The 26,546-nt window shown below is 39.5% G+C and overlaps 1 protein-coding gene across 1 annotated transcript in view; it reads left to right on the top strand.

The window, feature by feature from the left end:
* MED30 (Mediator complex subunit 30) overlaps positions 1 to 26,541 on the top strand; it is a 100,090-nt gene extending 73,549 nt beyond the window's left edge. The window contains exon 8 of the transcript XR_010861177.2: positions 26,440 to 26,541. The gene's annotated coding sequence lies outside the window, so the exon portion shown is untranslated. The remainder of the gene's footprint in view (positions 1 to 26,439) is intronic.
* The last annotated feature ends 5 nt before the right edge of the window (positions 26,542 to 26,546 follow it).

Genomic DNA, 26,546 nt, shown 5'->3' with positions numbered 1-26,546 from the left:
GGATGAAATGATGATGAAGACAACACATACACCCAGCCCCCGTGTCATTGGAATTAACCAATTAAGGTTAAAATCCCCGACCCGGCCGGGAATCGAACCCGGGACCCTCTGAACCGAAGGCCAGTACGCTGACCGTTCAGCCAACGAGTCGGACTCGGAATAAATAAAGAATATGTTCTCATACTTTGTCTGTCTGTCAGGTCATCAGCCCAGAGGCTGGTTGGATTCTCAAATCGCACCACCAAAGATAATGCGGTTATAAGGAAACCCCAAAAACCAATGGCAGCACCAAAATGAGGCGTACTAGGCAAGATGAGGAGTGAAGTAGTTTGCCATTGCTTTCCTCACTGGGTCAGAAAGTGCTATTGCAGCACGACTGATCCTATGAGCAACACCTTTCATAACATTCATACGCACAGGTCGTGCTCTGAATGTCGTTACTCAGCACCACCCATACCCCAGCAGCTTCCATATTGTCACAGCCATGGATGAGACTGGGACTTCAGTGGAAGCTACACTTACTCTGGTCTGTGCCAAGAGATGGATGCAAAAGTACTGTATCCATCAAGAAATGGCAGCAGGCAAATCTCATACTTTATTAAATTTTATTTACCTAAAATTCGTAGCTCATATCACTAGGATGTTTTCAACATTGAGTTGCTTGCGTGAGGGGCTGTGTCGTACCCATTCCTTTCCTCTGGGTAGTGATACTAGAGGATGGTTGCCCAGTTGTACTTCCTTTTAAAACAGTAATCACTACCACCAACCATCATCTCTACCGTGGCAGTGAAACGAAGAAACAGAACAAGACAGCGTTTATACGGAGAATATTTACTTGTATTTAGAGATACAGAACAAAAATATCAGACGGTTGAGGCGCTGGCCTTCTGACCCCAACTTGGCAGGTTCGATCCTGGCTCATTCTAGTGGTATTTGCAGGTGCTCATATACGTCAGCCACGTGACGGTAGATTTACTAGCACATAAAAGAAGTGCGGTACAAAATTCCGGACCTCGGCGTCTCGGAAAACCGTCAAAAGTAGTTATCGCGACGTAAACACAATAACATTATAGAACAAAAATATGTACGTTTCCAAACCAAAATATGAACTTCATTTAAGCTTACCTTACATTTATAGATTTATTTCTTTCCTTATATTTTTAGCAGTTTTTAATACAAATATCGAAACAAAATCTTTAAAATAATCGATTGAAAAGTCTGTACAGTATAGGTAGTATTTTTTCACGTTCCTAAATGCAAAAAAATTTAAATTACTATAACACAATTTTGGTTCTCCTATTTTACTTAGATAAAAGCTGTTGCAATTTAAATTAATACAAATGAATATTTCCTTATGTCAGTAACAAAGTTATTCATAGTGAGACTCGCAATACAATTAATTTCAAATTTAATAAAAGTGTGTATTGGGAGAGACTAGATCAAAACAGTTGAATATTTAGGAATAGCTGTGCAATTGAATAAAATTATATATTTGCTCTGTAGAAAATAAAAAAATTTATTTTAAAAATCTTACATGTTAGGTTAGGACCCCGTACACCAAATATGTAATGTCTAACTACGTTTTAGATGTTGATTAATCCTTTTTTATTACACCAAGTTTACTAAAAACCTTTTTTTGACAATTCACTTTATAATTAGCCTTTTAAATGCTGATTCTATAGGACAATAATCAACTACCCTTTATCCTTAATTATCGAGTTTTATCATTATCGTTTAGGTTTCACTTATAATACAATAGAACTGGGTGACGAAATATAATGTACCCGTTTTTTCATCATGAGACAACTTCTCCACATCTGTTGTACAAACAACAACAACAACAGTTAAAATTCTTCTAGCCAGGCTGAATAGCGGTTGAGGCGTTGGCTTTCTGACCCCAACATGGCAGGTTCGATCCTGGCTCAGTCCGGTGGTAATTCAAGGTGCTCAAATACGTCAGCTTCGTGTCGGTAGATTTACTGACACATAAAATAACTCCTGCGGGACTGAAGTCCGGCACCTCGGCGACTCCTACAACTATAAAAGTAGTTAGTGAGACGTAAAGCCAATAACAGTATTATTAGTATTTGATATGTATCAAATCCACGTGGGTGGTTTTCATACATTCATTGCATTTTAATAAAATTAAAAACAAAATGGACTGAGCGTGTTTCGTGTACCAGACTACTACTACTACTACTACTACTACTACTACTACTACTACTACAATTCCTTCCCTGAAGGAAGAGGCTGGTCTCGTAGACGGTGACGCCGTCCCTCAGGCCAGAAGATTTGTATCGGAGGAGATGTGTGGTGAAGGTGACAGGTTTGGCGACCGTGGCCTATACTAGGAACCGTCCCGGTATTCGCCTTAGTGCAGGAGAATGGAAAACCACGAAAAACCATTCTCAGGGCAGCCGACGGGGGTTACCAGCCCTTCTCTGTTTCCCGAATCCAGAGGTGTAGAGCCACGGTAGAGCCGCCACCCCTCCTCTGCTCGGTTGGTCGGAGTGTTCGTCATGTAAGGTTGTACACTAAAAGGCAAATATCGCCACCCTATTCTCCTTTAAAAAAAAATGATTAATCACTACTGTCAACTTGACTAGTTACATATTGAAATCTCAAGACGTAACCATCAACAAACTAACCTTAATGTATCAATAATGGAGGTTCCCTTACCCAAGTAAATTGTAATAAATGATCAATCCAGATATTCATAATTACGTCGGTTTTCAAGCTTAATCAGGAATTAAGGAAATACACACACTCTTTCTCTCACCCTTACTCAATTTAATGTTATATATATATATCTGCCTTTATTTTGATATACGCATTACTATAACGTATCTCGGGTGTTTGCCTTCTGTAAATAATTCAGCTCCCTTCATGAAATTTGTTATTATTTGTCGGGCTGAAGAGAAACCACACTCCAATAGTACACACAAGCAAATATATTACATGTACGGTACATATGTCGTAAGTCAATAAGAATACACACAGGCTAAATCTGCAAATAGAACCAAAGTGGTGACAAGACAAGATTAAGTTAGGTTAGGTTAGGTTCGTAATGAAATTTCATTCCATTTGAATTGAACTGATCTTTATGAGGTAATGTTGCTTTTCTTTTCGGAGGAGTTCTTGCAGATTTTTCTTGCTTCTTAGACATCCTAATTGAATTATATACGTAAGTATTGTACGAAATAAGGCAGTATTAATAAGATGCTGCGTTCGTCATTTCAGACCAACTACGTTATTAAATGCATTATTCGAACACGCCACAATTCTACTTACCTGGTATTACCCAAAAAGATTTACAATCCCACAGGAAAAGAAAATATGTTTTAATTATAACCGCAAACGTAACACCAGTGAGGTTACGTAGCGCATTCCCATCTACGAAATGTCACTGTAAAATTTGTCACAAATGGAACATAATAATTGTTTTACACAAATGGAAGTCTAAAATCTGCTGTAAATTAAGACAAATTTTATTTTTGGAGAATATTATGTATCCCTACTTTACTATTTTACAAGTACTTTTGGTGCTACGCTTACAATAACACACGTATGTGTGATGTCTGTGTGTCACTGAAGTTCTTTGCTTTGTTTCATTGCTTCAGTCTTAGCCTACAAGGAATACAAAGCCTGCTCATTCGCAGTGCTCTCTTCAGAAACAGTGTCCGCCTGGCAGTGCGCGCCTTGACCACTGCAGCGCTAGTATACCACCTCACATCAGCACTCACTAGCATTGCTAACGGCAGTTAAAACCAGCACAAACTTATCTCTACACTATACTTCCTGTGTATTATATACGTTACTGAGCAGAAAATAATAAATGTTCACCTTTTACCCCTAGGAGTTCAATTCAGCTGTGTATTTTCATTTCAGATGGCACACATAACTGTCGAAATTTATGTCTAGCATTTAAAAGGATATAAGGTCTGCACTAGATATTTTTACTACCGCACCGTAGATTTTCAGTGAAAAGGAACGACATTAACTATTTTCCTTGATATTTTCTTCTCATAAATTGTTTTTCTTCTCGAGAAGTATTCTCGGCGATACTCATCTACCATGCCATTCGCGTAGTTAGTGACAGAGGGATGCAGAAACTTCTGCAGTATTATTCTGCTTTGTTCCTCAGGATGATCACTTATCCCACACTGTAGAATAGGACTTTTAGCAACACGTGGCAACAGTATTTCGGTTAATGTTTGTGCTATTTTTGGACTGCCCAGAGTTACCGATAACATTTCGTCCCTTACTTGCCCCAGTTTCATCAGCAGTGAAACAAAACTTGGCTCTGGATACCTGAGACTTTGATTTTTATTAATGACGTTAGTGGAGATGGACTCTGGATACTACTAATTTTTTCAACACAATCTTCACATGGCATTTGGTCTTTGACAACTCTTACAAAATATCCTCCAATATATGCCATTGCAGCACTCGACGGAGCGGTCACTAGGGTTCCATAACTTATCCTTGGTACCACTTACACAACAGAATAAGGAAATTATTATCATCAGAACAGGAGCAATAATAATAAGTAACCTAATTTTTGCCGTCACATGGTCTGTGTATTTACTGTACCATACCTTGTCTGCTTAGGCCTATTGCTTTAATCCATAATTCCCTAGTTGGCTCTTAGCAAGGGAATTCATGGAAACTAGTTCCAAGAACTTTATTTCTAGAGCCTTGTTCACAAAACGGAACGCAGCAGTACACCAGTGTAATATGATTGACGTATTTTAACAATACCTTGATTCCCATTTGGTTAGTGTGTGAATTAAGCCGAAAGTGTCAGGTTCCAATTCATCCTCAATTTACAAGAGTTTACCCATTTCACATCGGATGGTAAAATTATATTCTGTGACGTTTGCAGCAAGTGGTGAGTGAAACTTGTTTTATATTTCCCCATAACGAATTATTATCAATTTAGCAAAATCAACACAGTGTTTTAAATAATGCATATTAAGATACGTAAAACTGCAGCTGTCTAAAAATATTGTAGAGCCTATTTGAGAGTCTGTTTTAGGCAGCTAAAATAACATTTTAGTACCTAAAAATCCGGGGTCTAGTAATCACTATATCAAGAAACACAAACACCAGTCTCCGAGCCAGAAGAATTAATTAGACGTGATTATAATCACCCATCCGGCCGGCAATCGAATCCGGGACCTTCTGAACCGAAGGCCTCAACGCTGACCATTCAGCCAAGGATTGGGACAAAACAAAATCATTATTGAGTTTCATTATTTCTATCAGTATTAACATTCAACTTTCGTAGTAAACGTCACCAGTAAGCATACAACGTGTAGAAATACCGCCAACCGAGGTGTTCATGTGAGGTTGAATTGCAGCGCCTCTAGCGGCAAATATAGCATCCACAGGGCGGACAGCTATGAGTGGCTATTGGGCAGGCTTTGTATTCCTTGTAGGCTAAGCTTCAGTTGTCAATTCACGGTAAAGGAAGAAAAAATCACATCATTTCCTGAATTGTATCGCGATATACAAGATTTAATTGGCGACAGAAAGCTATGGCCAATGTACATAAGAAGAATTCTGTGGACTAGTCAACTGAAATACAGAGACAGATTACCGATCACAGTGTTTTTTTAAGAAATGGTTGTCCTATGGACTTTTTCATAGGGTTTCTGAAAGGTTGTAGACGAAAGAGTAACGTCCTAACTCCTAAGAAAATAGCGAAATTTATAGGTATCTGGAAATGGGTGGAGAAATGTGTTGAACGAAAAAGGATGGATATTTCGAGGAAAAGAACATATTATGATACATCGTTCGGGTGAGTTGTGGACTTTTGCCCTAACTGATTCATTAAGTGATGTATTGGTCCAGGGATCATGCTTTTTTCCTTCAAACAAAAATTTAAAAAAATATTTATTGGTCCAGGGATCATGTAACGAAATAACATCGTGATTGCTGTTGACCTCCATTTTGCTGTTTGAACTGGCCGCGCTAATCATATGGACAAAGATAATGAGAATCCATTCCTCGGTGCTAGCCCTGGACCTCAAGAAATTAACAAAAGACGGCACCAGCAGCGGAATACGACATAAAGGAGTCCTGTCTACAGGCCGTAAGTATGTATTCATATTTCTCTAATAACGACGGTATTTCTTAATTTACCGCATATTTTTCACTTCATTTGTGTAAAAGCAATTATTATGTTCCATTTGTGACAAATTTTACAGTGACATTTCGTAGACAGGAATGCGCTACGTAACCCACTAGTGATTTTAACAATTCGGAAGTGGCAATACGTTATTCTCGCAAATCACAAAATAGACCATGACTGTATAGTGCCAACTGTAAGACGCCGTATCGGCAAGTAGAGTTTCTATCGGGGAGTAAAGATTACAGGGAGATGCCTTGGAGCTCTGAGAGTGAAGCCCAATGACAGTGGTCTACACACCGAGCTCGATAGCTGCAGTCGATTAAGTGCGGCCAGTATCCAGTATTCGGGAGATAGTGGGTTCGAACCCCACTGTCGGCAGCCCTGAAGATGGTTTTCCGTGGTTTCCCATTTTCACACCAAGCCACGGCCGCTTCCTTCCCATTCCTAGCCCTTTCCTGTACCATCGTATTTGTGTCGGTGCGACGTAAAGCAACTTGCAAAAGAAAAGGTGGTCTACATAGGGAGCGTGGTCGTAAATAGGCGCGAGAACGCATGCTGTTTTTTGATAGTCAAATCTATCACAGCTCACTGAAGTGAATACGGTGAACGCAAATTGTAACCGCGGGAATTTTCAGATGCAAACACTGTAAGACACGCTAAAACGTAAAAGAGATACTAATATTTAGTTGACCTTGTAGCTCTTACAATGTCATGTTGTGCATACGGTTGCACGCATCGGAAAAACAAAACATATTTCTGGAATAACATTTCACAGGTAAGTATGGCTTGTAATATGTGGTACAGTATATTGTATTGCCTCCATTGTTATTTTACTAGTATTTCGGAGTCTCAGAAGCACCGTCCACATTTCGTAAGAATTTTTTGGGTTAGACTTGTTGTTTATCGTCAATTTTTCCTGAGGTTTCCTGTTCATGAAGAAAGGAGAGCGGAGTGGATTAAGGCCATTAGAAGGGAAAATTGGATACCTTCTCCTTACACCAGAATATGTTCAGCACATTTCAAACAGGAATTGTTTTGATCGGTCCATGAAGAAAGTTGTTTTGAAGGAGAATGCAGCACCTACTATTTTTGAAGGATTCCCTTCTTGCCCACAGAATTAGAGCACTCGAGGCCTAGGGAGTTTTTCATTTTCACGCCCTTCGTGGCGCTTGTCTTCTTTTGGCCGATACCTTCATTTTTCGAAGTGTCGGATCCGTTCCAGTTTTTCCTCCTAATTAGTGTTAATAGAGGATGGTTGCCCAGTTGTACTTCCTCTTAAAACAATAATCACTATCGCCATCTCTAAAATATGTATCCCCCTATGTTTGAGGACGGTGGAATAAGGCACACGGTATCCCCTGCCTGTCGTAAAAGTCCCTGTGGAGGTGGGGGTGGTAGAACAACACCCACGGTATCCCTTGCTTTTCGTAAAAGGCGACTGAAAGGGGCCCTAGGAGCTCTCAATTTGGGAGCGTAGGTTGGCAACCACGGGGCCCTTAGCTGAGTCCTGGCATTGCTTCCACTTACTTGTGCCAAGCTAATTTTAATCTGTCATGCCCGACCTCCGATGGTCAACTCTTGTTCTTTTCCGACCCCGAGTCTAATGAGGATTCGAGAGCTAGGGAGTCTTTCATTTTCTCGCCCTTCATGACCCTTATCATTCTTTGGCCGATGTCTTCATTTCATTTATTAGAGTACTATGTTGCCTAGTTGTACTCTCTCCTAAAATAATAATCACCACTACGTGTCGTAAAAGGCGATTAAGGAGGCCTAATTGGGCTCTTAGCTTCGGGGTGTGGTTTTGCATTCAAGTAGCCTAAGGGGCCCTTAACTTCAGAGTGTGGATTGGTGGCTAAGGGACTCTCAACTGAGTCCTGCATTGTTTCCACTTGTAGCAGAGGTTGGTTTTCGTGACGGTTGTACTTTCTATTAAAACTATAATCACCACCACCACCACCACCACCACTGCAAAATATGTAGTAAGCAATGTTGCTAAGCCCAGTTTGGTGATTTATTGCGCATTCCCCTCAAGCATTCAGATTGCGGTATGCCCCTTATTAATAGCCTACTTCTTATCCTTACTGATATCTGGTGAAGATTTTCATCCCTTGTTTTTAAGATGCTCTGTTTATAGTACCGATAGTCAACTAGCGAGAGAGTAGATTTTAGGCTGAGGGTCATGAGAAACGCTTCCTTAGAGCGTAGTAAAAATAATAATAATAATAATAATAATAATAATAATAATAATAATAATAATAATAATAATAAAAGCATTAACAGGTCTGTTTGCCAGAAAATTTTGTTACAGTTAATCGCAGTGTTATTTTAAAACGATTGTACGTAATCAGTCAAAGAATAAACATTGAAAGTAATGAAAAAGTATGCAAGGTGAGGGTCAGGAAAGGAGTAAGACAGGGGTGTTCGTTATTACCATTTCTATTTAATCTGTACATTGAAGAGGCTATGCAAATTTTTAAATCAAAAACACCCGGCATTAAAATAAATGGAACAACTGTACACTGTATTAGATTTGCCGACGATATTGCACTTCTGGCTGACAATGAGAAGAACATGCAGATCATGCTCAATAAAATAATATCCATCGTAAAAGATTTCCAACTTAACATTAATGTAAATAAAACTAATGTTACGGTTGTAAGCAAATCTGAAATGAAGCCAGAGGCACAGCTCAGAATTGGAAATATTTTAATAAAACAGGTGCACAAGTTCTGCTACTTATACTCCGCACGGCTCTATTTCTAAATTGACGTTTTTGTCAGATTTTGGCTCTGTCTGGTGGTTATGTGTTGAAGCATAGACATCCAACCAATCCCAATCTGCCATTCATATCGATTTATATCGGCAGAGCACGATCTCGAAACCCAGTTGCCAACTCTAATATTTACATTCGCCATGTGGTTAACTATCTCGCTCAGCGTGTATGGTATTCGGTACGCTTTGCGATCTTTTGCATTTTCCTTCAGTAATTAGTGTGTTTTTCATATTGCTGGAGGGTTCAAGTGACTGTGAGATCGGTGGAGTGTTCCCTATGTAAGCCGTAACCTCCTTCCTATGTCAGCCATTGGTGGTGAGTGATGTTTTATTTCCTCATTCTCTTTTATTCTTAATAATATATTCTCTTATTAGTGTCAGATGTTGTTAGTGTAGTTTTTGTGAATTTGTTTTCAATCCATATTCAGTAGTTTTTCTGAGTAGGGTATTGCATTTTACAAGGGCTGTTTACCGGGCTCGTATTGCATCAGCTGTTCTCGCGGGTGGAGCGCGCTGGCAACAGAGGAAAGGCGATACTCATTTGTTTTGCGAAACTTCAATTTAGAAGTAAGGCCGTGCGGACCATAGGATCGGTTATTACCGATTACAACAGATGCACTGTGGAAATAAAAAGAAGAATTTCCCTGTGTAAGAAAGCCTTTGAGAAGAAGAAGCAGCTCTTAATTAATAAATTCTTAGATACTGAACAAAAGAAATTGTTTATCAAAACATTAATATGGAGTGTACTGCTATATGGCTGTGAAGGATGGATTCTCTTGAAGGAGGACGTGAAACGACTAGAGGCAGTGGGAATGTGGCTATGGAGGAAGATGACAAGAACTAGCTGGATTGAGAAGAAAACTAATAAAGCAGTGCTTAGAGAAATAAACACCCAGAAACATTTAATAACAACGATAAAAAGGAGAAAAGCGTCAGTTTTTGGTCACATTCTCCGGCATAATGACTTCATAAAGAACTTGTTGGAAGGCAAGGTGATGGGAAAGAAAGGCAGAGGGAAACCACGGAAGATCATTGAAGAGGTGGTTGAGATGATGGGATGCCAAGGTTATGGAGAGATGAAAAGGATCGCAGAAAGAAGAGATCAATGGTTGCAGCGACAAGGCAAAGCCTTTAGATAATGATGATGTACGTAATTGAGCGATTCGAAGTTTTCCCACTCCCGAGAAAATGTCTTAGTTTGTATATATACACAACGTAAGAATTGCCATGTTTTGTTAACCATGAGGGGCGTGGCCGTTGTCTTCAAGCGATAGCCACAGAGAGTAGTGTTGCGGGCAGCTCCCTGTATTCTTTACTCCCTAGTTCCTATACTATATGGTTAACGACACTGAATCGAACCCAACAGTTAGAAAATAACTAAAAATCACTACCTTCAATATTAACAGGGGAGAGAGAGTAAGGTTGTACCCTTACGTGCCAGGGAGTTTAGGTCGAGACCTACTCTGTAATCGCCGACCTGTACCAGCAAATCTATAGGCTTTTAAACCCGAGAGTTAAGGATGTTGTATGAGGAAAAAAAAAAAACACCAATAAAGAGAGAGTACGAGATACACCCCCGGTACAGAAGTTTTCGTACAGTAAAGGGAAAACGAAGTGAAAAAGCGAGAGATGCTGAATACCAGACAATTCTGGGTGGTAGGCTCTTCTGTGAATATCTCCGACGAGCAATGCTATACCTGTGCCAAGTCGACGTTCAATTGTTTGGCGAGCACCTGTCCTCTCTATCAATTATCTACTCTTACAGGAATGTCTCCGCCTCTTGTACCGATGCCAAATGGACACACTCCTCCTTCATCTCAGACATAATACTCAGCGGGAAGAGGTTATGTTCGTTATTTTTGTTCCAATATAAATCAAGTGAGAAGAACTCGTAAAAAAAGCATGTTGTGTTTTAATATGCTGGAACTACATGCTCTAGGAACTTCAAGTACTCCAACAGCTGAATAGTCCTTTTCTTCTGTAACGAATGTCTCTTCTGTTTGCAGAAAAAATTTAAATGGCGTGTGGCCGAGGACATGTTCGACTCGCTAGGTGCAGGTCTTTTAATTTGACTCCCGTAGGCGACGTGCGCGTAGTGATGATGATGATGATGATGATGATGATGATGATGATGAATACGACACATACACCCAGCCCCCGTGCCAATGAAATTAACCAACGATGGCTAAAATTCCAGACCCTGTCGGGAATCGAACCCCGAACTCCTGTGACCAAAGGCCAGCACGCTAACCATTTAGCCGTGGAGCTGGACTTTGTTGTGGAGTGAAAGCACTAGATAGAGAAGATTTTGTGAGTCTGAGTTTGTTAAGACTGCGGCACTATTGTCATTACTAGGGCTGGGAAATGGAGGAAGAATCGTTTTTTTCCTCGAATGTCCGAAGACGAGACCCAAGTCCGACTCGTTGGCTGAATGGTCAACTTATTGGCCTTCGGTTCAGAGGGTCCCGGGATGGATTCCCGGCCCGGGGATTTTAATCGCGGCTGGGTGTTCGTGTTTGTCCCAACACTCTCCTCATTATATTCAGACAACATACCACACTCCCAACCACTAGAGGAACACGCAGTAGTGATTGCATCCCTCCATATAGGGTTGGCGCCAGGAAGGGTATCCGGCCGTAAAACAGAACTCAACAATCTCTAAAATTAAATCCTTGGAATAAAAACCAGCCAGAAAGGGTATTCATCATGAAGATAAAGAAGTCGGAGTGATGGCAGAGCAATGAAAATAAGTGTAATTGCAGGGAGAATTGTTCGGATTACTTCGATTGTTTGTCCTGTGCTACGCAGCTCGCTCCCGCGACCCCACAGGTGTGGGAAAATGCGGTAGTAAAAGGAGGAGAAGAAGTCCGAAGACGAGGCCCATTGTGGGTCATTGTAGGCCAGAAAATGGCGGGTTTTATTTATCCTTTTTCTCCTTTTTGGGAGTTTTTGGCTTATTGCTCCTTTTCAGCCCCTTTTTTTTAGGTCTTAACGGCTTTTTGATTGAAACTTCACCTCATTTCGACTATATTTCTACTGCCGATTCTCAGTTCGAATCATCATTAGTTCATCCATCACTTCTTTAACATTTGAACCATATCTGAAAAGATAGAAAATGAAATGGAATGGAATGAAAAATGGAACTAGTGCTGAAAAGAACAGGGGTATCAAATTGTGTGCAAGATAAGTAAAATAGTGAAAGGAGAATATTTTGATGTGAGTGCTCTTGCTTCACGTATGACACCTTAACATCCATTGATATGGAGATAAGTTTCCCGATGTTTCGCAATGTGCTGTGTGAAAACCGACGTTCATTTACACCTAAGAACCTGGAGATGAATATTATGATATATATACTTTTTGCTTTACGTCGCACCGACACATAGTTCTTATGGCGAATATGGGATAGGAAAAGCCTAGCAGTGGGAAGGAAGCGCTCGTGGCCTTAGTTACGGCGCTGGGCCCTCGATGGGCTAGTGCGAGTAAAGATCACCGCCCAGTTGAATGTTGGGAGTCGGGAACCCACTTCTACCAGGACTGTAAGGCCCCATTCACAATGCAAACGTAACCGTAAACTTAACGACGTAACGTAACCGTAAAATTAACGTAAAATTTGTGGTATTCACAATGGAGGAACGTAACATTAACGTAAAGAGTACACAGCAGCCAATCAAAACACTGCCATGTTATTTAGTACGGAAGTCAGGTTTTGGGCTATCTCGCAGTTTTATATTTCAATAACTCGATGGAATCAAACAACGAGGTAGCGGAATCCATATTACTTCTAACATATATTGCTTTGCTCCTGGGAGCTGTGTAGGCCTACGGTACCTGAAAAGGCGATCTAAACAACGGTGCAGAAAATGGGTTCATCCCTTGAATCAAAGAAGGTTATCTCAGGGCGATTTCGTTAATCTACTGTAAGAAATGACCCTCATCAGTTCGTTTTGAACATGCGGATGAAACCTGAACTGTTCGCCTTTCTTACGATTCGCTTCCCCTTTTGTAATAAAAAGAAATGTAAAAGGTCTCCTTTACCGACATCTATGACCCTATCTATCACACCCCGATGAGATATTTGGATCTATTTGTTTGGAAGATATCGTTTTCGTAAACTAGTAGTCCGTCATAATGTTAAGAAATATACAGGGACACTGTTTTATTTATGACAGGGATTGTCTCTCGTCCGTTTGCCAGCGCTGCGAGCTTATCTCCCGCCATTTATTGTCAGATTTCATTACTACAGGATTTAATTTCCACCTATTATTTTTCGGTACAGCGTATTTGTAATTCTTTTTCTTTCTATCATACATAGCCTATACACAAAGATTATTTTGAAAGAGAATTACAAGTGTTTCGTCGAAAGAAGTCATTATATCGTGCACAACACACAATGTTTACCTCTGCTCTGATTGGCTGGTTCTTAAAGTTAACGTAAAATTAACCGCAAGAGCTTGGAGTTTGCAATCCCTTAATTTTACGGACTCGCAGTTAAGTTTACGTCGGCGCTTTGTGAATGGATCCATTAGATAAGATGGCCGCTAACTTCTAAATTAACGTTAATTTTAAGTTTACGTTACGTTACATTTGCATTGTGAATGGGGCTTAAGGAGGCAGGTGCACCGCATAGACTTCACCAGCCGACGACCAAGCCGTGCCCCTCCGCTGACACCTGGACACAGAGACCAATGACGTGCATGGGCCCGCGAATATCAGCAATGGACCCTGGAACAATGGCGGTGTATGGTATGGTCCGATGAATCCCGGTTCCAGTTGTATCAAGCTGATGGGTGCGTGAGTGTGTGGTGTATGCTCCATAAAGCTATGGATCCTGCGTGTCAACAAGGTTGTGTTCAGGCGGGAGGTGGCTCAATCTGGGCGGCGTTCTCATGGTCGCATTTAGGTTCTATTGTCTGGCTGCAAGGAGCGCTGACAGGTGCACGTTATGTGGACATTCTTTCAGACAATCTGCATCCCTTTCTAGCTCTAGAGTACTCTGATGGAGATACGATGTTTCAACAGGACAATGCGCCATGTCACGGCTCTATGGTGGCACGCAGGTGGTTGGAGGAACACTCCAGTGAAGTTACTACAATGGATTGGTCTCCAGATCCCCAGATCTTAATCCAATCGAGCATTTACGGGGTGCTGTCGATGCTGGTGAACGGTCCACGAACCCCGCACCAACTACACAAACTAAATTATGGGTGGCAGTGCAAGATGCGTGGATCCAGATCCCTCCTGAACGATTCCAACACCTTGTAGAGTCGATACCTCGCCGTAGTGCTGCCGATTTGAGGAGCAACTCGTTATTAACGTCACATTCAGTGTCTTCCCATGACTTTTGGCCACTCGGTGTATTTTGCTGACCTGTTATTGGTGTACGTACTGTGTAAACGAGAATAATTATTCCTCTCAATCCCAATCCATTTCTCTATTGCAAATACAGTACTCACTTCACTTATGCTTTCTGAACTTTTAACTTTATGCTGTTAATTAACCATGCGGATCTGTGGTAGAGTGTCGGCCTCCGGATCCCAAGATAGCGGGTTCAAACCCGGCAGAGGTAGTCGGATTTTTGAAGGGCGGAAAAAAAGTCCATTCGACACTCCATGTCGTACGATGTCGGCATGTGAAAGATCTCTGGTGATACATTTGGTATTTACCCGACAAAATTAAGTAAATCTCAGCCATAGACGCCCAAGAGAGATCCGGTTTACTCTGTCTGCCATCTAGCGGACCTAGAGTAAATCGGAACGTCGAAATTGACGAGCAGACAGCCAGATGGCGTCAAATCGAAATGTCTGCACACGGTAGCTGCGGCCATACGATTATTATTATTATTATTATTATTATTATTATTATTATTATTATTATTATTATTATTATTATTATTATTATATATAATTCGCTGGGGCCATCAAGGACCACGTTAAGTCTTGTTGCATTTGACACTGAACTTGGCCTTCTTTAGAGCCCAAATTTCCCTCATTCTTTGTGAGTGGGCCTGCTTACGCTCCTCTGTCCATTATTATTATTATTATTATTATTATTATTATTATTATTATTATTATTTTACCATGTAATTGCACGGCCTAAAACTTGCGGATCTGACATTTTTAGTAATAAAATACCGGTTTGTGCGACTACCACCTATAATTACCGTTAATTGACGTTCTGTTCGGTGTAGTTATAAACGGTTTCGAATGTAGATTACAGGATTATACTACAGTCAAGTAGCTATGACGAAGTGTTTCAAGTTGCTCCAGCTCTGGATCTTGGCAGCCGTTCTCAAATATACTTATGGTTGGTAGTGGCGAGCGTACCCCGACAGCTCTTTATAAACACATCTTTATTCAACACCAACCTACCAGGCTACTGAGCATCACTATCTTAAAAGACCAATTTACAAAATATAAATGCTACATAGGCTATATCTTATACGTATTTATGATTACTAGGAACTGCCACCACATATACAAAAGGTAATTGCTGAGTCATGCAGTATATTAGTATTTGTGATGAGGAATGTCAAACCCTTAAACGCCTAAAAACCTGTGTACACCTCGGTATCTCTCACGCCTGGCCCAAAGTACAGTAAAATACGTAAGCGTTGTATGGAATCCAGCAAACAAAATATATATTGCACAGATCGACAAAATCCGAAAGAGATATTTAAAATACTTACATTTAAAAAAAACGGTAATTATGTACACATAGCATACAAGGAAGTTCTCCTAAGTTTTAACATAGAAAGCTTGGAACAGAGGAGACAAAAGAATGCCATGAAGTTTCTGTACAAGACTGCAAATTCTATTGATGACAACCCTGATTTTTTTTATGCCTCTTGAGCTTTCACGTGCCCCGCTTTATTGCGAGGACATACTTTTCATAATAAAAATGTCAGAACAACCGCTCACAAAAATTCCCCACTCTACAGGCTATGCAAAAATAATTCTTTAGATTTCTATGTACCTCTAGACCTGTTTTTTAAACAATTCATCATCTCTGTGAAAACTCTGTAAATAACTTGTAATTCTAATTTGAACCACAACATTTATTTTAAAAATCCTATATTAAGCCCTATCCGATAAATATAATTATACGTGTTAGAACTAGAAGAAAATAATAGTTTAGATATGAATTTACGTTTTTCATTTTTTCATTTACTCTTTCTTGTAAAGATTACATTAGATTAGACATGAAATACGGTTTCTTTCTCATTGTATTACCCGTATGTTATTAGAATAGTTCAGATATTAGGTTATTAGACTAGTTTAGATCTGTAATTGTGTTTTTTTTATACCGGGCGAGTTGGCCGTGCGAGTAAAGGCGCGCAGCTGTGAACTTTCATTCGGAAGATAGTGGATTCGAACCCCACTGCCAGCAGCCCTGAATATGGTTTTCCTTGATTTCCGATTTTCACACAAGGCAAATGGTGGGGCTGTATCTTAATTAAGGCCACGGCCGCTTCCTTCCCACTCCTAGGCCTTTCCTATCCTATCGTCGCCATAAGACCTATCTGTGTCGGTGCGACGTAAAATAAATCGTAAAAAAATGTTATTTATCTACTTGTTTCTTGTAAAGGTTAGATATTAAATATTGTTTCTTTCTCATTGTAAATGTATTAGAGTAGTTTAGATATTAGGTTATTAGACTGATTTGAAACATAGAAAAATAAACGCATGTAAACAATAGCCACTATAATTGGGATTTAAAAGCCTATAGTGCGCAGTGAATAAATAAATAAATAAATAAATAAATAAATATGGAATATCGGGTTATTAGAAGTTCTACCTTGAATATGGCCACACCGTGGTTACAAAGGGAGTAAATTGGGATTTACTGTAAGTCCTGTGGAGACATTCTATTTATTTTGAGAGAAACCGGTTGTTAGTGACCGAAATCTGTCCATGTTCATTTGTTAAATTAATATACTTCAACTTGGAAATGTGGCTGGCGTGAATGAACTGTGCAAGTTGGCACGGCTTCGTTATAATGGCTTTGATGTTAACTTCATACAGAAAGCAATTAGTGTAATATATTATTTGGCACAGATCTTTTGAAAGGAAAAATCAGGAAAATGATACTGGTTTGTTATATCTATGAATTAATGGTGTATTTCATGTTCTTTGAAGTAAGTCACTTAAGGTATCTTCCGCGCCACAGTTGATTAGTCCTAGTACTTCTGTTCGCGAGATAGCAGGTTCCACCATGGCATTTGTGCTAGTATAGATGCAAAAACTCCATGTCATTACTTTCAGACACGTTAAAGAGCTCCTGAGGAGAAAGCTTCCTTAATCTTTCAAAGCCGTTTGCACGTATTACGGGAATTTCAATGATTATTATTATTGTACCGGTTGGTACACTTATACGCCGCACATTTGAATTTTCCGCCTTAAAGTACTCCTCAACAGCTGAAATCTGAACTTTAATACTGAATTAATTCAACCGTTTATCAGAAGATGTCACTGTGTTAATTTCGAATTGTTTTTGTTTACTAATTATCAAGAAGTGTGGACATTCTCTCACAGATGTCTCTACCAAAAACTATGATCATGCACCCTGGTACGAAGTGAAGGAACTTTTCTTGAAGATATTTTGTATTCATAAGTTGTTGTCTTTACTAAATTTCGTTCTTTCGTTGGTGGGTTGGCAATATTAATCCTTTCTTTCCGCCTGTTTTGAATTTACCCAATCAGTAATTTCTGTAATTAATTTCCCTCCAATCACAGGTTTCTTCTTCATTTTTGTCTTGTAACTTTTAGCCGACCAATAAACGCATGTGGGTGTGTCTTAATTATTCATGAAAGGTCTCGAATCTTCCGCGAGGGTATAAAAGCTGCTGATTTTCTGGTCTCTCGACCACTCGTACAACATCTAGCTTAGTATATGGAAGAATAGCAGGAGGCGGGAAGCAGCCCTTCAAAAAGGTAATGGCCGTTTAACATCTTTAATTTCTTGCTAACTCAGCAGTTTAATCCTCGGGGAAGGTCAGAAACCATTTTGATGTAACCTATAGCATTTCCATGTAAAATTTTCATGTAACTTTAACTGTAAATCGGGGATAGAGAGTGCTTTACCCTCTCGAGCTTCCCTGCATTTTGATCTGAGGTGACTACGTTTTCATAACCGATTTTCTTCTCTTTCCTAATGTATTAAAATTTTCTTATACGAGTCACCTCCCTAGTGTGGGAATAGCCCCTGTTGAATTGGCCTAGCGCCACTAAGGTTTTAACTAGTTTCATGTAGGAGTGCAAGTTCTCGCCTCCATTGCTTTTGTATTTTGGGCCGTGTAGATTAACCTTATTTTATTTACGGTCCAGTAGAATGGGTACAAGGTACCCCTGTTCATTTGTAAGTGTGCCTTGAGAGGCAGGCAATGCAAAAGTTTTGTGGCCTTTAATAGGCTTGAAAGATTGAGAGCGGTCAGCTCTTTATGGTGTTTTGGAAAGGTGCCTTTAGGAGGCTTGACATTACTATGTGGGAGCAAGTGCTCCATGTAATGAGGGGTTTTCTGCCCTTTGGTAATTTGTGGTTGTGAGCTGAGAGCTCAGAGATTGTAAAAGGTGGGGCTTGAAGCCTAGATCATTAATTTGTCTCTAAATCCTTGCTTTTCTGGTCTTGTACCTCATTATTGGATAGCTGTTGACTTGTTGTACTCGTTAAGTTTTCAAATTATATGTAACATTTGTTAAATTTTGTTGTCTATTGAAAATATAACCTTTATTTAAATTTTTAATTCATCTTTCGGACTTGTAGTTAGACCCATTCCAGCCCGCACCTTCTTTCACATCTGCTGTTCCACAGATACTTCGGAACAATTATTATTTATCTATTTATTTAGTTTGTTTCGACCCATAAAGGATCACATAAAGCAAATTATGATTTGTTGTTGTTTTTCTTGTTATTCCAGAATTCTTTCATTATGTCGCTATGTTTAGCTCGACGTTCGTCAGTCCATTTCCTCCTAGATCTGCTGGGCTTATCTTCTGGAGCAACTTCCCAAGTGTAGACCTTATGTTTGAAAGTTTCGCGGTCTTTGATATCTGTAGGTGTGATGTTGGCGTTATTGAGATCAGTTTGGACTTGTTTGATCCAAACTGTTGTCGTCCTTAATGTTTGTGAGTACATCAATATTTTCTTTGTTAGTCGCTTGTCATCTAGCCTCATACTGTACTCATAAAATTTCAATCGTCGTTTACGGAAATCTGTTTAAATGTTTGAGTATTTTTCTGTGATCTTGTGCGATTATAGACGATATCCTTCATCTGTAAGTTTTCGGCCAAGGATATTTCGGATGATTTTCCTTTCAGCTTTTTTAATAGTTTCGAGATCCCCTTTATAATTGAGATTTAATGCTTGTGCATTTTTTGTTGTAGATGTTTGCGGTTTTGCCATATGCTATCCGCATTTTGAGTTCACGTGTTTTTGTACTATTCTTTCTGTACCTGTAGGTTCGATTATTTCACCTAAATATTTGAAATGATTAACCTTGTTTATTGTGCCGTATTTTGTTACAGATTATTATTATTATTATTATTATTATTATTATTATTATTATTATTATTATTATTATTAGTATTATTATTATTATTATTATTATTATTATTTGAGAAAATTGACACGATCAAGGCGGTCAGTGAACGTACTTAAAAAAGTTTTAAGTATACTTGAGCTGCTATTGATGTGGAACTGTGGAAAATTGGTGTGGGTGTGGGTGTGTGTGTGTGTGTGTGTGTGTGTGTGTGTGTGTGTGTATATATATCACTGAATGCTAGTTGTATGTTTCTTCAGAAAGCGAGTGTATCAGTACAAATCCAGCTTTGTACAATTAGTGCGTCACTGAGCAGAGTATTTCTGTTCCTCTGTCGTCTACCGGAACGACACTAGGGAAGAGGGAACTCAAACGGAGAGAAGGTATTCCGTTAATAGCAGACACAGGAATCACAAAATAACACCAACAACTTGGTGACTGCCACACCTACTGAAAGAAGTGACTGACCTGTCGCTAAAACTGTTTGAAACTGAAGGAAAAATAGCCTGCCTTTCTCTTTCAATCTGATTGCTGCTCAGGAATCACTGTTTTGTGCTTTTTGTTCGTGTGTGTGTCAGCAATGTTCGGTGCTGATTTACTTCGCACTAAAAATATAAATTTGTGAATATCTCTGTTATCATAACCCGTCTGGTAAAACTGTATGGGACCTAAATGGTCGCATATTGTAGTGCCTATAACTTTTGTAGTGTATAGTTTTTAGATAGAACTAATATTTTCTGAGATATTTCGAAGTTTGTGAAAAATGTAATTATCGCGAATATCTCCTGTTGTAATCTAATAAATATTGCTACGCTACTGTGTACTAATCAAACAGAATATAGCATAGTGCACACTCTAGATTTCCCTACATTTAAATATTGAGTTACAAAAAATTCTATTTATCCGTTTTTCCGCGATATTCACGCAAACAGCCACATTAACAAACATACAAAATTGAAGAGAACCGACGTTCTTCTTTAGTATACCTAATAAAAAATAAAAGCGGTATATGAGACAAAAATCAAGTATGAAGAGAAAATTATAATTTTATGTGCAATATATAGATTGAGAGAACAGGAAATTGCATGCAGAATACTTTTGTCGTAACACGTTTTTCAACTTGGCGTTGGAGGTGCAAAAATCTATGAAGCGCTTTTCATAAAAAATATAACAAAGCGTTACAAATACGGGAATTGTTTATATATTATTATAAAGAAGAAGAAGAAGTCTTAGAAGAAAATGTGATTATTAGGGCTTTGATTCTTGTGTAATTACATATCTCATTCCTTTACTTGTAGACAACTGAAAATTAAAAATTGTCGGTGAACACTTGTGCTTCATTTTACATATGTTTACATATTCTTAGTAATATTACACATTTTTGCATATTAAATGAAGAATGTAACATTTTTGTACATGTCTAACTATTCAAATAAAATGTCAGCTCGTTTAATTTTCAGTCTATAGTAAAATAATTGGTGTACAGTAACCTGAACGCCTCACTTTCCATCAAGCTCCAAAAGGCACATAACGCATGTGTTCGATTTATTTCAGATATACCAAGGTTTAGCCATATTTCTCCCGCATTTGGTAGACTTCCATGGCTACGCTTAAGAGAGCGACGAAATTGACACACTATTTTTCTGTTACATCGTATACTGAACCTTAACATTCTTGATTACCTTGCCACACAATTCCATTACCTTGCATCACCTTCTAGTATTCCTACCAAATCATCGTCCACCTCAGTACTAAACATTCCCATTCCACGCTCAACTGGCTACAGTAGATCATTTGTAATCGCCGCCAGCCGAATTTGGAATTCCCTACCTGCTGAAATTAGGAGCGTGTCAAATCACCTCCCCAATAATAATAATTATTCACAACATAGTTGGATTAGATCATAGCTAAGTTATTAGGTTAATTAAAACATTTAATTGATTCCTTAAGATCTTAAATTGTGATAATTTAGTGTATATTTAACTCTTCATGCAGGTGTATGTATGGTTGGACAGAATAGCAGGCTTCATAGCCTGAGTCCCGCCATATAAAACAAGACAATAAATAAATAAATAAATAAATAAATAAATAAATAAATAAATAAATAAATGAGCCATTTTCGGTACGAGGAGCCATGTTCAGTTCGCAATATCCGGAAGTTTTTGTCTGTCTGTATGTGTGCGATGCCCAGCCAAATGTACGGCGAGCCGAGATCTTAAATGTTTAACGTAGGTGTAATCATTGATGAATCTTTGTACATGTAAAGACGTGAAGCCACCGTCCTGACTGGATTTGCCGCTGGCGAATTAGTATTCATTCCTCAGATTCAAATCACCCCTTCGGATATACCGTTTCAATTTAGACGTCTGCAGTTCCCCGTTTGTTTCAGATTCCCTGTGTGCATCAACAAGGCACAAGGACAGTCGCTTGAAGTTGTAGGACTAGATCTTTGGAAACCGTGCTTTTCCCATGGTCAACTTACGTGGTTTGTTTGAGATTTGAAAAGGCAAACACTCTATACATCTTAACTCCAAAAGGAAGGACAATTAATATAGTTTATCCGGGAGCTCTATAAGGAAAAAGTGTGTTTTAATGTAATCTGGTCTTTTTATATTATTCTGATATTATTTGTACCATCCACCAACCCGGTACCTTAAGCATTGAAAGTAACAATGTAATTTAAAATAGTGTAATTCATGCATTTTATGTAAAAACGGTGTTTGTTAATAAATACAATATTTTCTATTTTGCTTCTAAATAAATGATTTAAAAATATCTTGCGGTAGATTTAATAAACGCGGGCGAAGCCGCGGGTACATACTAATACGTAATAAAAAAAGTACGGAGGTAAATAATGACGTTACTTCAATTCTATCACGAAGTACAATCTAAATGCTAGGCCTATGCACATAAATGCTGTTACATGCTGTTACATGAAATAATGTTAAGAAGAGCTTACATAGTAATGCCATCGATAGATATTGATCACTTGAAGCAAGACACTCCCAGAATTGCCTTCATTACTTTTTTTTTTTTTTTTTTTTTTTTGTAGTGGCTGCCGTCCAGTTAGGAACGACACAACTGACGTCATCGTGTTCCTCAAATATTTAGTCTCTCGTAATGACCCGAACATAGCCTTCCCTGTTGATTTTACACACTCTTAATGTCCCGTTCAATTTACGGCCTGGTAATTCACACGTAAACCTCATGACATATTCTGGACCGCCATGACTCAAGATACCAGGCATGTTAATACCTACGTGAGCAATTTTATGAGCTCTAGCTGGAGACTGTATCCTGTACGCGGATGCGTAAATTCTTAGCTCTTTTTTCGCTGTGGGGCAAAAGTCTTTATTTTTCACGCGTTTGAGATACAGGCTAATCAGTAGGAGCCGAATTCTTAGGTTTTAATCTCATTTTTCGTTGAATTCTAATAAGAAAATTTCAGCTTATGTTTTTGTTTCATATCCCTGCAAGATTCTAACATGAGAATGTTATTAAACCTAAAAAGGGCTAAATTGAACTTTAAGACTAAAACAACTCTTCGCTGAATCCATTAGGAAAATCTTAATATTTTTATCGAACCCTTGTGGAACCAACAGTTACACTGACGGAAAATTAAATCCCAACATGACTAAGCAGTTGTATAGGCAGCATACTTATTAGATTACCCAGCGAGTAGCTGCGCGGTTTGGGTCACGTACTGCCAGCTTGCATTCGGGAGATAGTGGATTCGAACGCCACTGTCGGCGGCCCTGAAGATGGTTTTCCGTGGTTTCCCATTTCCAAACTAGGCAAGTACCGTAATTAAGGCCATGGCCGCTTCCTTCCCACTCCTAACCCTTTCCTACCCCATCGTCTGTATCTGTGCGACTTAATGCAAATTACAGGTTCAAGTACGCGCGAGGAAACGTGTGCCATGATGGTACCTTAATAAGCGCTGTAGTCGTCAGGATTGTGAATGCAAACATGTAACGTTCATGCATTGTGTCATAAGGTTCCGTATGTCATTTTGTAGGATGGAGTTTCACGCCTGTTGTACTTGGTCAGCCAAATCAGCAACGATTTGTGCTGGTATTGAATGGCGCTGGATTTGTCGTCCTATAATGACCCATAAGTGCTCAGTGGGCGAAAGGTCCGGTGATATCGTAGGCCAAAGCAACTGGTCGATACACTTTAGAGCACGTTGGGTGACAGTAGTGGTATGAGGCCCAGTGTTCTCCTGTTGGAAAACAGCCCCTTGAATACTGCGAATGAATGGCAGTACAACCGGTTCGCTCACCAGTCTCACGTACAAATCCGCTGTCAAGTTTCTTGGGATAACGACGAGAGTGCTCCTGATGTCAAAGGAAAACGATCCCCGGACCATAACTCCTGGTGTAGCTCCAGTGTGTCGACGCCTCAGACAGCTTGTTTCCAAGTGCTCAATACAACATATCTCCACTCTGCCCTCCAATAAGCTCTAGCTTGACACAGCTGAAGTCGCAGATGGCAGTAATTCGGGGCTATAGAACGCTGATGTCAGCTGTAGCTCTAATAGCTATTGTAGATTCCGTACGATCCACCACAGCCATACGGCAAATACGGCAGTCTTCCCTTTCCATAGTGGCCCGTGCGCAGCCGGACCACGGCCTTCTTGAGACAGTGCCTTCCCGTAACCATTGCTGTCAACATCGATGGACTGTGGATACATCCCCGCCCAGTCTTTATGCAGTATTGCGGAAACAGCATCCACCTTCTTGCAGTCCTATTACGCGGCCTCGTCCATACTCATTAAGCTGCTGATACTGAAATACTCAGTTTCGACGAAATCAAAAAACTCAGTCAAGGAGTACTCACGTACAGTGTAAATGTGGAAATATGAGTAGATTTTCTGCACTACGCTTTGGGCACAAACTGGAAGTTTTTTGCTAGTGGCTGTACGTCGCACCGACACAGATAGGTCTTATGGCGACGATGGGAGAGGAAAGACGTAGGAGTTGGAAGGAAGCGGCCGTGGCCTTAATTAAGGTACAGTCCCAGCATTTGCCTGGTGTGAAAATGGAAAACCACGGAAAACCATCTTCAGGGCTGCCGACAGTGGCATTCGAACCCACTATCTCCCGGATGCAAGCTCACAGCCGCGTGCCGCTAACCGTACGACCAACTCGCCAGGTCAAACTGGAAGAGAGTCCACAGCAGTTTGTATTGCATTGTTAACAATGTGAGAACTGCCACCAACACCAGCAATCGATTTCTCAAGAGACTTGTGCACGCTGCAATAAACATTTTTAGAACCTTTCCGAGATGAGCCACCGAAGTTAGTATTAGTGTTGTCTGCACAAAGTCCAACCACTTTACTTTCAAGATGAAAATCATTTAGCGTTTTCAGGACAAATGACGAAATAATGTCAGCAGTTTCCCCTACCTGTTCTTCAAAATCTGACAATTTTTCCTGTACCCCCTTGTTGTAAATAAAAAAGCGAACAAGAAGGAGGGAAAGTTTTCGTGGATTTATGATTTGAAGAGTCTATGTAGACCGAGACATAGTTCACATTAGTGACAATAGCTTCACACTTTGTCTTAGCACACGAATATTTTGGTTCGAAACACTTCTGAAGCAGTTTACAAGTGCAGTCTGCCGAGCGAAATGTTTGGTTGTGTTTAACAGTGTGGAATGCAAAACTGCCTTTAGAAGCTGCCAATTTCTGTTCAGCTGAGCCCAGTTCAGCTCCTCGAAGGAAAGTAGTGAGAAATGAGTTGAATGCAGCAGCATTGTCATCGAATTTGTGCTTCTTAGTATCCAAATGCCGTACAATCTCGCTTTTCCCGCCGTTTGCTATTGAAAACAAAGCTGAACATTTGGTGCAGCGAAAGTCGCTTTTCGATCTATCTGGTACTATTAACGGGTAGAAAAACTGCAATTTGGCATTTAGTACACAAATACCTTTAACTTTAGGCATGATTACCACGGCTAGCTTAAACCACACTATCCGATCATCTGGATAATCACCAGTACCGTTGCCTACGTCATACTCAAAGCCGTGAAAGAGCTGTTGTCACAACGCCAGTACACAACTACAATGCTCCAAACTACTCTTCCCGTCGTGAAAGTAACGACCACAACGACAACCGGAAACGAGTGTTTATATTTGAAGCTGTAGCCATCTTAAATTAAATACTCGTTATTTCTCGTCCCCTTTGATTCGTTTAAAACATTAATAATTACATATACCACATTCTGCAAAAGAAATGATACCATTTATAATGCAAGAATATTTCGCAGTATTTTTGCAGGATATTTTATAAAATGCAGGATATTTATACAATTTTCGAGCCTCTTCGCGGACCGCAGGATAGGGTGTTAAAAAAGGAGTATCCTGCGAAAAGCAGGACATCTGGTCACCCTAACTTTAAACCACAACAAAGCAAGTGAAAACGTCCGATTACTCTACCATTAATATGACAACTGAATTCTAAACAAAATGAGACCGAAAATAGCTGTGCAGGACCAAAATCGAGTGCGTAGCGATCAAAAGAAATACAGATTAACATTTTCTAGAAACATTCATGTAATTACTAAACCTTATGTCTCATAACGTCTCGGATCAGTACCCTGTATTTAATAAATGTTTGTTGAAATAATTAATGAATTAATGTAGCCGGGCTAAATGGGTCAGACGGTTGAGGCGCTGGCCCTCTGGCCCCAACTTGGTAGCTTCGATCCTGGCTCAGTCCGATGGTATTTGAAGGTGCTCAAATATGTCAGGTCGTGTCAGTAGATTTACTGACACGTAAAAGAACTCCTATCAGATTAAATTCCGGCAACTCGGCTTCTCCAAAGACCATAAAAGTAGTTGGTGCTACTTAAAGCCAATTAGTTCATTTTAAAATTATTGTTTACAGAAATAAAGAAATATAAATGAATGATGAAATAAAAATTAAATAAGTAACGAAATAAAAATATTTTATGTTAGACCTTTTCACGCCTTTAAAGTTAACAATTTTTTTTCAGGCAGTGCGTGTGGAGTTTATAGTAACATATTCGACTTACCAAAAACGAATCTGACAGGCAGTGGATTGAGGAATACGTTAATTTTACTACTGATAAACAAGCTACAT

Source organism: Anabrus simplex, chromosome 10 (assembly GCF_040414725.1).
Source record: "Anabrus simplex isolate iqAnaSimp1 chromosome 10, ASM4041472v1, whole genome shotgun sequence".
Lineage (NCBI taxonomy): Eukaryota > Metazoa > Arthropoda > Insecta > Orthoptera > Tettigoniidae > Anabrus > Anabrus simplex.
This window is presented reverse-complemented; position numbering and strand designations above follow the sequence as displayed.